Here is a 9,590-nt window from a genome sequence, read left to right as displayed (position 1 = left end):
GGGATCTGAATAATCAATTATCGAGATAATTGGTAACTAGTGAGATAGAAGTTAATAGGGATTATATTTTGAAACTTCCTGGAGTCTATATATGGATGATTTAGGTTTATTATACTATTATACTATTATAATGCAAGTCAAATAAAGGCACCTTGCGCACGCTCCGCGAGCAAAGAACTCCTTTTTTTTATAGTGAAGATTCATAAAACTTTATAGGATATATGTGAGAAGAAGAATTTCTCAGCTGCTTTCGGCACGCCTAAATACTCACACTGAAAATTTTTTTTCAAACATTTCTGTAACAAGTAGAGCCATAATAGATAAACCAAATAATTTTATTATCTGGCGAAAGTTTATAAATTTATTCACGCAAAGTAGCCAGTAATGAGGCTTGCACCTTGGCAACATTAAATCTTCAAGTTTGAAGATATATTGGGTCATCTGAACATGACTTTCAATGATTCTTTACAACATTTTTCCAGAAGAATTTTCAAAATTACAAAAATGTTGACAATTCGGCAATTTTTCCCAATTTTGGACATTTTGCGAAAGCCAAGGGAGATAGCTGATGATTCCTCTCACAATTTGCCATCTTTTTTTTTCTTTTAAATTAACCTGAAAAAAAAGTATAGCATAAAAATTATCCACAAGGGCATGAATGAACAACGGGTATATGATTGTTTCAATACAAAATAGCGATACAAGCCAAGCCTATTTAAAGAGTCCCATGTTGTTAATAGACCTGATTTAATATGCATTTTCAAACTTTTTATTTTTATATTTCCTGCTCTCGATGCCAAATTAAAATGCGCAAATTTCTCACAATCAAAAAAATTAGCGGTGTCCTTTAATCTTTAATTGACGATGAATTATTTCTTTCTCAAGTTCACGAGCATCCCACTTTCATTTCCACCGATGAATATTGAATCTAAACCCTCATCTTTTAATTCCATTTTTTTTAAATCAAAAAGAACATGTTCAAGCACGAGCATAAAAATTCAATCCATTTTTCCCTTGCATTTCAAGCACGCGCATGCGCCATTGCCCGACGTGACCCCCACCATCTGCTCTAAGGCGGAAGTGGGCAATCTCAGGTAGACAAAAAGCTATAGCCATAAAATTGTTAAGGCCCCATTGTAAGCGACCTAACCTGATTACAAGGGTTGTCGTCTACTCGTGTGGTGGGGGTAACATCGGAAGATTGCGCATGCACGTGATTGAAATGCGTCCGGAAAATGGAATTAAAAGATGATGGTTTAGATTCAGCATTCATCGGTGGAAATAAAAGTGGGATGCTCGTGAACGTGAGAGAGAAAAACTTCATCGTCAATTGGAGATCTAAGAATGCCGATAATCTTTTTGATTGTGAGAAATTTGTGCATTTTAATTTGGCATCGAGAGCGGAAAATACAAAAATGAGAAGTTTGAAAATGCATGTCAAGTCAGGTCTATTAACATCACAATATTTAGTAATTTTTTTGTCTATCGAAGCTATTGACCTCTATCAACCTCTTTCTCCAGGACTCAGGGAAAGAAACAGGATTTCAATAAATTAATTTAGTTACAAATCAAAAATTCAAATTCAAATTCACTCATAGGTTCAATTTTTTCCAGGTAATTTTTCGGTACGATATTGCCGAATTTCATCCCATTTCGCTCCGAGCCGTTCTTTTTGGGAACGTTCTTCAATATTCTTCCACTTTGTTCTTTTAAGAAGAGCATTGTCAGGATTTTAGTTTTTGAATTTCGTTCTTGCAGGAACGTTCTCACAATTTCCTTCTCAATTTAGTTCTTTGCGGGAATGTTTCCAATAATTTTTTTCTTAATTTCGTCCTTTGTGAGAACGTTCTTTTTTGGTTACGTTCTTCGGGCAAAGTACGAAAACGAACGAAGAACGTGTTCTCAAACCCTGTTTTCAATTCATGCCACTTTTCAGAGATGAACAATATCAATCGCTTTTCAATCCCCTATGTTTACTAATCCGAACAGGTATACGAGCAGTCCCGTTGAGGTTTATTGTTCCGTATCACGACGGGATGGTCTCAGGGCTCCAAGTTCTTTATAAAACTCTTCGGCAAGCTGCGCCGCTTCATGTTATACTCCACCTCGGTCCATTATTCTCACACGGTGCAGCTGGTTCTTGTACATTTTCTTGTACATATATGAACTGTACCGTTTTGAATGGTTGAGCATATTGTGTAGTCCGTATTCCGAGAAATGTGGAATAATTTTCTCTGCTTCTTGTTTTTTTCTTCTTTTATAATTTTCACTTTACTTGCTCTGAAAGGATACATTACTGGATAATACGCGCTTCATGAAAATGATAGCAGCTCGGCTCCGAAGTTTTGGAACAAAAAGAAACTGTATATGTCAATGGGAACGGCTTGAGTTTCTTGGGATTAACTAAATAAAAAAATGATTCTGAATGAGGAGATATTGAATATCCAATATTCTCATTTAATGACTCGATAAAATTAGGGCTACCGCACATCCATCCTGCAAGGAGAACATTCCCGATTATTGAAATGGTAAAAGAAGTAAATTAATGAAAACGACTGGTTTCTTTTATTTTACCATCTTCGAGAAACGGAGCACTCTTGAAAATCTCTTGAAATTTCAATATTTATCAACTGGAATTGAATTTCTATTAAAAACGTTCAGTAAATCCTGATAATTCCGGACAATTATGTTTTTCATATTGAATTATAAGTGACATTTCAATGACGGCTTGAATTTTCCCATATTCCATAAAAATTACTTCCATAAAAATGCTTTCACCGGTTACGGAAGTGACTAAGGAAATTTACGTCCCGATATTATGGTATTTATCCTAAAAAATTCGCAAACAATTTAAGGCAACTCCGAAAAACGACGATAACAGTTCCGTAGAATTTTCCTTCTACACATTTCGCTCCGCATCTATGAAAAAAATATGTAATTTCTATTGAATATCTCTTTCCGAGTACTCACCATGAAAATGCAATATATAATACTATTGGTTGTTCAATGGATTGAAAATTCAGAAGAATTAGTGCTTGAATTTTTAAACATTGTGATGAAAACACACACAAAGTACTATACGCGGAGAGAAAAATTCTTTAATAATTACTTGCCTCTTCCGTAACCTGTAAATTACGGCTTTTGTACCGTAAATTACGATTATTATGTCGTGAATTATGTGGTCGACCCTAATTCTGGTTCCAAAATTTTAAATTACGGGGATCCATCTCGTGAATTACAAGATTCGACTCCGTGAATTACGTACTTGACCACATATTTTACGACCTAAAACCCGTAATTCACGAGGTCAAATTTTGTAATTCACGAATTCGAAATCGTAATTTATGGGATCGACTTCCTACTTTACGACATAACAATCGTAATTTACAGTATAAAAGCCTTAATTTACGACTTTCTGGCCGTAATTTACGTTTCCAATACCGTAATGTACGTGATCGTAAATCCTGTAAATTACTTTTTAAGTCACGTATTTTAAGTATAGTGTTTTCTGTGTGAATACTCAAGCAATTAACCGATTCGTCGATTACAAATTCTACAAAAACTCCATGTTTCTTTTTCATAGTTAAAAATTTTCAATTTTTTTGTTCAAATTTGAAGTGTAATTCTGCAACAGAGTATTATGGATTGAGATGGCGAATAACTTTTGAGTTGCGCTGCACTACTAAGGCGAACAAGATTAACAAACATAGCAACAAAAATAAACAAAGATGTGGCCGCCTCATCTCATGACGGTTATAATGCACCTAACTAATACTGCGTAAATCTCTATGGAAAAAACTGCGTATTCATAATAAATTGTTATAAAAAAATCACTCGTCTTCTTGAATGACCTTCTCACTGACAAAATGCAGTCATGGCCAATGACATGACAACACTCACCACAAAACATGACAAAATTTTAGGAGGCTGAAAAAAGTGACCGTCTTGTTGCGTCTACGGGGACAATTTTGCAGTGACCCAATGAACAACCGAGGTTGCTCCAACGGTTAAACCGTCATAACTCGCAACGCTTCTTGTCCTCGTCAAATCCTCCTCGATCTTCATGATTCCAATAAGTGCAACCCCGGAACAACATTTGAACAACTCTTATCGTTCAAATTTTTGCAACTATCAAGGATGCGAAGATTACTGTCTTCACTATATGTTCGTACATTATTATCCCGAGCCTACTGAATTTTCAGATCAACTTGGGAGACATGAGGAAGATGAGGAACAAGCAATTTTTCGACTCGGGTTTGCACGTGCTTCTGACGCGAGTAATCACTCTCTCTATTTCGTCACCTCTTTCTTTCCGTGTTCGTCAAAACGAAATACATCCCTCAATGGTAATTCCTTCTACCTCATGCCATTGCCACATACCATAATTATCCAATTTTTTGTTTGCATAGGTTCCTTTGTTGTGAGCTTGCATTTTCAGCTTAATCTGCCCCTTCGGCTAGACGTTATGAACGGGCGATGGAGAAAGGGTGAAGGCGACGTATTCCACATTTTCTTCTTTGTCTCGAAGTTATAACCAGACGCTTGGACATTCATTATTTCGTACGAGCTACGCTGTCACATATGCACTCATAAGGGTAGAACTTTCTTTTCTCCTCTCCTCGAGTTCTTTTCCGTCGCACCCCATGGCATTATTCGTCAGTATAAGCAGCATTTCAAAAGAATAATATCCTGCAAAATGTACATAACAAATATGTCAGCCATAAGCAATGAGGTAGTCATCATTTTATCATTAGTGTTACATATGGGTGACGGGCACTGTCCCGATATTTGCATCTCGATTCACCAAAATTATTAGACCCTGGGTGTTGAATGGTGGTGAACTATTGGTTGTAATGTCCCAGACGAGCCAACGAAAGAGGCATAAAGTTTGTCGGGTTGACGCGAAATGAATTTATGAGCATAGTGAAAATAAACATTCATTATTGTTTATGGTGGCTGTGGACCTTTTGCCTTTCTCATTTTGACTCGGCATACGTAAATAAGTGTAGGGCTGTGCGCTAACATAAAATGAAGGCCATTGTTCATCGGGTTTATTGCCGCTCAGCATTTCTTTGCGTTTTAGAGTTTTTACCATAGAAGTTGTTTATTTGATTTTTTGTAGAGCACTAAATAATGCCATAAAAAGATCAGATAAAGGGGAAAAAATGAATTTGTTTTAGGCAATGCGCATCTTAAATATATATTACCGTCGTTTAGGTGAGGATTTATGAGTATTGAAAAGGTTGAAAAGTTGAAAAAATGGGCTATTCATGATCAGTTAGATTTAAAAAGTCTACCATTTCTTCAAAAGATATTTTCCAGTTACATTACAGGTTAAGTTTTACGGATCAATCGTTGGAGTGATTAGATTTAACAGGAATTCAATTAGATGTTCCCCGGATGCTCAGAGACATATGGATTTACGTGAAATCTTATTGAATATTTAACGGAAAAATAAGAAGCTTAATGGTCGAGAGTTTTATCACGAATAGATTCGATTAAATATTTAACGACTTTAAATGTAATGCCACGTCAAATAATAATAATTATTTTGTCAATTAAACTCCCGTTACACCAGAGTACAGGATATGCCACTGCAGGAAAGGGTATGACATCGACAATATTTCGATAATGTCGTAGATGGCAAGCAATATCCAATCGTTTTTTGCATGGAGTTTCAAAATAAGGAAATGGAAGAAACACCAAATAACAATGACACTTTTGATGATGCTTCTGTTTACTTCGGTCTTGGGGATAATTCGTCTCTTCCATTCACATTGAAGTAATATTTTGCATACTCATTTGAAGGCTCATTAAACAATCTGTATGAATAATTGAAAACGTGTATCAGTTGTATGTAGATTAGTTGCGGTTTTGTAGAGTTATTGAACCATTTTCTTCAAGTAACACATAATCAAAATTTCGATGCGTTCGAGCTTTATTCCTATTCTGTTGAAAAAGAATTATACTCCCAATACTCTCCAAACTCAGAAACTCCCGTGTTAATTTTTCGTAGAAGAATCTGTAATATTATTCCTCTTCTCAGCCACAGTAATTCAATTCGTAATGAGGTCGAATATTTACGTAATTGACGTCAACTTGAACCTCTCTGCTCTTTATCTTTTTTTTTCATTCATTCCATTAATGTATCAAGCTAAACCACATTACCTCCAAAAAGACGGAGGAGAAGAAGTAAAGAGAATCGGAGAAAGGCCAAGATACCTAAGAGTTCACATTCACGAACCTCAAAACGTGTATTAAATTTGTCCGACCCAGAGTTTTGCCGCACAGACGAATGTGAAAAGGCAAAAGCCTGAGTACTTCGTAAAAAAACCACGATGCAACCCTCCAACCCTGTTTTTTTTGACAAGTTTATGGCATCCTGTATTCATGACCAGTACCCATGAGCTCTCACATATCTGCCTCTTTTGTCAAACATGAGTTTTTGCGACTCCACACTCCAAAACTACCCACTTTTTGAGACTAACACTAACTAACAGTCTCTCTGCATAGTAAACAATTAGCGCTACCTTTGACCGCATACCCATTCTGAATATCTTGTATGTCCCCACTATTTTTTAACAAACGCATTTAATTATATACTCTAGCTATCTTCATCTAGCCGAATCCTAGTAGAAATGTGTACTATTCGTGGAAAAAAACTAAAGGAAACTCTCCCGAGACGTTGTGTCCCACGAAGTCAGGAATTTGTAACTTAATACAGTCACACATTCTCTGTATACATATATCACTTACCCCTCGCCACGTTCTCTCTTCCTCTGTCTCGTGCAAGTTTAAATTCACCAAAATTGTCGCTGGCTCGCTACCATACCTATATCACAGCACTTAGGACCGCGTGGATAGGAGTAATCAAGTAGTAACTACCTTGCCAACGTAATATTTCTGCCTTAGTGTCACTGAAAGGTTTAGCTATGTGTTCAGTCCGTTGAGTGAACAAACTGTCAACTCGAATTTTTTAGAACCCTTTGTAATTTATTAATGTTTTAATACTACTGCGATAGAAACAAATTTAGATGATATAGTGTACCCGTGTCATGTACATTATTTTCTGGACAATGATGCAAATGTTATTTGTTTTGCATTTGTTTTGGACGTAGTTTCATATAGTATCAGAACATGGTTACGTTCAAATTCAGATTAATCTCGGGATTAATCATTGGATGAGCCTTCCCGCGAAATCATCGGCCATGCAGCATACAGGGTGTAAACTTAATAAATGCAATACCTCCCCACGACGAGTTCAGGAACCCCTCCTGAACACTAGAAAAATAGAAAAAAAAATTTACTCGACCCATTTTAAATAATTAAAAATTAACGGGGTCCAATGAGAGGGCTCAGTTATGACGCGTGAGTGTGAATGGTGGAAGTCGACTGAGATATGACAACAGCGCGTGAGAGATTTCGGGAAATGAGAGAGGTAGTTGAGTGCCACTGTTCTGCTGTGAATTTCGGACCGACACGCATGGGGCGACCGACAGCAGTGAGCCCAAACATTACGACAATAGTGATAAACTAGAATAATATCATAATAATAGTCTTGCTTATTTATCCAGTATTTTTATTAATTCATCATTGATTATCCAACATTTAACATAACATAGCTCGACTACTACTAAAAGTCTACCGGGCAAGACAAACCGTTTTAATGAAAAAAGTGCGACGTTCAAATTATGTACACTTTATAGCATTGTCGAGAATTAAATTAATGATTGAGGGATGGTTTTTGAACGAATTGATGAATAATGAAAATTGTGGAATTAACAGAAATACGGTTTGTGCCACGTTAAGACGAAAAAGTTATATGAAAAGGCGACAGTTTGCAGCGTTAATCCGCTAAATTCGTTGAATTTCATAAACCGGGTTCTAATCGGTAATGACACGAATTTATGTGGACAATAAACAATAATTATTGGAATTAATGCAGGGAGAGAAATATGTACGACAAATTACTGGTCTCGTTTTAGTAAGCGCGGGATATGGCACTACCTTGATGAAAAGTCATGTGAAATTCATGAAAAATCATTGCAGTTCTCCGGAATATTTACTGCGCAGGGCAACAAAAATTACTGGACTGATCCTCAATTTTCTCCGAAGTTCATTCGATGTTTTAAAAATGTACTGCTAAAAACCTGAATTATTCGTACTAGTTATTCACTTTTTACTGCAATTCCAACCGGATTTCTCAATACTTTTTCAGTGACGGAGGTGGAAAATTTTACTGGACTGGACCGTAATATTTAAGGTTAGGGCGCAATGCTTCACGCTTACTGCGCAGTCCGGTAATTTTTCAAGCGATTCTGGTACGAATTTTTCATACAAATTTCTCTCCGTGTAATGAGATTAAGTCGTCGATCCAGGTGAGGAAATCGAAGCGTGAACCAACCTTGATTCAATAGAATTACCATGGTCCAACCAAGGTTGCACCATATCCCGAGTGGAAAATTAGCTCAGGTCTGGATCAAGTTCGGATCAAATCAGACTTGATGTTGGGTCAGGTACTGATCCTACAACTTGATCAGGACTTGATCAAGCATGTAACGCCTTGACTCGATCCGGATTTGATCGGACGTGCCGAATCAGGGTTTGATCAAACAAAATGAATTAATCCTTGATAACCGAATCTAAAGATGTTTATCAATGGTAATGGACTTAAAATAAAAAATTAATCATTCTTTTAGAATATATTACCTCTATCAATGGATACCTACTATAATTAATGCTGAAAAAAACCTAATTATTTTTGCCGACACTGCGGATCGAACCGGGGACCTTACGAGTACTAATCCTATACCCTAACCACTATACTATCGCGTTATTATTATTGCGTGAACTGTTTTGCTTATACGATTTATATTGGGAATATTGGTTCAATTTAAGAAGCGAAAATTTACTCCATTAACCTATTTTGCTCTTCATAATAATAATAACAATAATAAGTTAATAATTAAATTATTCAGTTCAAGCTCACCTGATCTGAACTTGATCCGAATAACTACTCGGATGGGACAACTTCAGGCTAGGTTGATCTCATCAGAATCTGATTCGACTAGTTGCAGGTGGCTGGATCACAGTTTAAGTTCAGGCCCACCTGATCCGCACTTGATCAGAGTAATTACAGGCAGGCAGCTCAATTTCAGATCGGGTTGACCTGATCAGAACCTGGTCCGAATAGTTGCAGGCGGGCGAAGTCAGTCTAAGTTCCGGCCTACCTGATCCGAACTTGACCAGAATGATCACAGATGAGTGAACCACAGGTTCAGATTAAACTCACCATATCAGAACTTGATCAGAGTAGTAGGGATCAGGTTGGGTAAATCAAAGACTGATCAGTTTCTTATCAAGTTCTGCCTGATCAGTTGACACTGACCATCGCCATATCAAGTTCTGATCAAACCTCAGGCTCGCCTGACATAATTTCCACTCGGGGCGCTTATAGAAGAATTATGATGGCATGTACTCCCATCAAAGTAGTGGGTAGTTTAAATATTCAAAATTCTGAAAAAAACAATTGCTTGTGATATTTTGAAGAATATTTAGATTTTATCGCCAACAAGAAACATTTGTGATTG

At 36.7% G+C, this 9,590-nt stretch overlaps 1 protein-coding gene across 6 annotated transcripts in view; it reads left to right on the top strand.

Annotated features, from left to right (window-relative positions):
- Positions 1 to 9,590, top strand: part of kek5 (kekkon 5) — a 490,550-nt gene that overhangs the window by 43,884 nt on the left and 437,076 nt on the right. The gene's annotated exons all lie outside the window — the stretch shown is intronic.

This window comes from Fopius arisanus, unplaced genomic scaffold (assembly GCF_000806365.1).
Source record: "Fopius arisanus strain USDA-PBARC FA_bdor unplaced genomic scaffold, ASM80636v1 scaffold00022, whole genome shotgun sequence".
Lineage (NCBI taxonomy): Eukaryota > Metazoa > Arthropoda > Insecta > Hymenoptera > Braconidae > Fopius > Fopius arisanus.
The sequence above is the reverse complement of the archived record's forward strand: the minus strand, read 5'-3'. Positions and strand labels throughout refer to the sequence as shown.